Genomic DNA, 2177 nt, shown 5'->3' with positions numbered 1-2177 from the left:
CCCCCCCAACAATTGCATATTAGAAGAGTTAAGTACCACCTTGATCAAGATGATGAAAGTGTTAGAAGATATCTTGAAAGTTTTTTTCACCCGAGAAATCCTTACATTTTTGGAATAGTCTTTTTTCCATCATGGCCTGCAGCTGGTCCATGTCACCGCCGTGGCCAAGCTAGACTTCCTGACCAGCTTGTTCAGCCTGCAGGCATCCCCTGAGCTGATAACCAGCATCCCTCTGGTCCGTCAGACTCCTGCTGTTGATTTGAGTCATTGTTGTGCATACACATTACAACGGCTAGGAGGTCAATGCTAGGTCATCTGCACTGACACGTTCATCTGACTAAAGCAGCCTGCAAACCATACATTAATTAAAGCTGCTTATGGCAAGGTGTCTATTTAAAAACACACCCATTTTATAAGCTTATATCCCAAATTGGGGCGCCAACATTCCCACTAATTGAGACCCAACAGATTTGCCTTATTTTCCCTAAATAAATTTCTGCTGTTGGACATAATTTGTGGACGGGCTTACAGCAAACAGCAGTAAGTGCTCTTTCTCTGATCTGTTTTCATAAAAAGCGTCACAACCCAGCCTGTTTACTGAACAATGGGTTTTCATGCAGAAGGCTGATGTCATGTTGTCAGATCCAGTGGGATGTCCTACTGTAGTGTGGTAGGTAGCAGGTTCCAACATCAAATAAGTTATACTTCTGCTCTCAAGCTAATTAAAATTTTATAAAATTTATAATTTTTGTATACATTTATAAATATTTCAAAATTAGACAATCCCATATTTATTTATTGAAAACAGAAATCCGAAGATCCCATTAGGTGATAGCAGAGCAAGAGTCCTGATCTGATTGGTCTTTTTCCGCTATTATTGTAGAGTGGAGGAATGTTTATTCTATTGCTTCAGGCGGTCATGCTGCCTGTAGTCATGCTCAAGTAGGGGATCTTTAACTTTTGAGTTTTTGGGCAGTATATAATTATGAGAGGGATATGACAAGTGGGCGTAACTTAGCGACCATGGAGTCTCAGATTGATAGCCTGATTAATCTGCCCACAGGCGGCCAATTGCGGGACATAGCGGCGGTTCTTGGCAGCTTTGCCATATATGAATAACCACAGCGGGTTAGAGTGATAGCAATACTCACCCATTATTAAATCTGGAGGCAAACTAAATTATCCAAACTCACCTCTGTCCCATGATATCACCCTGATAACTACTGTGACCCACAAACCAACAGTCAAGTGCAGTTTTATATGATGGGAGGGGTTGGCTGGACGCCCCATATTAAATTTTATTGGATGCATTTATATGTGTGCCCTGGAGTGCAATATGAATCGTCAAAATATTAACAGTCTACAGGAGAAAAGAGTGTGATTTGTATACTTACATTCTCAGAAAAGCTTTTTTAGGAGACATACCAACAGAAAAGTTTGTAGTTTGATTGTTGATTTTAGGTTGACGTTCATGTTAGCAACTAACGATTACTTTCAAAGACTATCAATCTATTAGTTGTTTGGGCTATAAAATGTAGAAAAATGTTGATTAGTGTTTTCCAAAGTCCAAGATCAAAAGTCTTGTTTTGTCCACAACTCAAAGATATTCAGTTTATTGTCAGAGAATCGAAGAAACTAGAATATATTCACATCAAGAAAACTGGAATAAGAGAATTTTTACTTTTTTTATACATACAAATGTATCAATCCGGCTAATTGGTTATCAAAACAGGTGGCGATTAATTTAATAGTTGACAAATAATTGATTAATCTTTGCAGCTCTTGGTAGGCGGAGATGTTTTGGATATCACTCCCTAATATATAAAAAAAGCAGGACTCCATTATAATTAACTAAATGATGCCTAATTGTCATATGTGCTTGTTTGTATTAGGACTGGTTATCGTTTAAAAAATGATACGAGTACCAATACCAGTACCCTTAAAGTGATTCTGATACAAATAGAGTACATCATTTGATAATTTTTAATTTTTAATTTCATTCTATACCCATCATGTGAATAGATGCATCTTGGCATGCTTAAATGGCTTTTTTTTTATAAATGCTGAACGTCACCACACCACAGGCTGTGTGGGTACTGGCTGCTGCGGTATTTGGCCAATCACACATCGTAAATCAAGTGCTTGCAATAATAATAATAATAATACATTTTATTTAA

General features: G+C 37.6%; 1 protein-coding gene across 2 annotated transcripts in view; it reads left to right on the top strand.

Annotated features, from left to right (window-relative positions):
* Positions 1-2177, top strand: part of rad51d (RAD51 paralog D) — a 19737-nt gene that overhangs the window by 2957 nt on the left and 14603 nt on the right. The window lies entirely within an intron of this gene.

Source organism: Etheostoma spectabile, chromosome 13 (genome assembly GCF_008692095.1).
Source record: "Etheostoma spectabile isolate EspeVRDwgs_2016 chromosome 13, UIUC_Espe_1.0, whole genome shotgun sequence".
NCBI classification, from domain to species: Eukaryota; Metazoa; Chordata; class Actinopteri; order Perciformes; family Percidae; genus Etheostoma; species Etheostoma spectabile.
The sequence above is the reverse complement of the archived record's forward strand: the minus strand, read 5'-3'. Positions and strand labels throughout refer to the sequence as shown.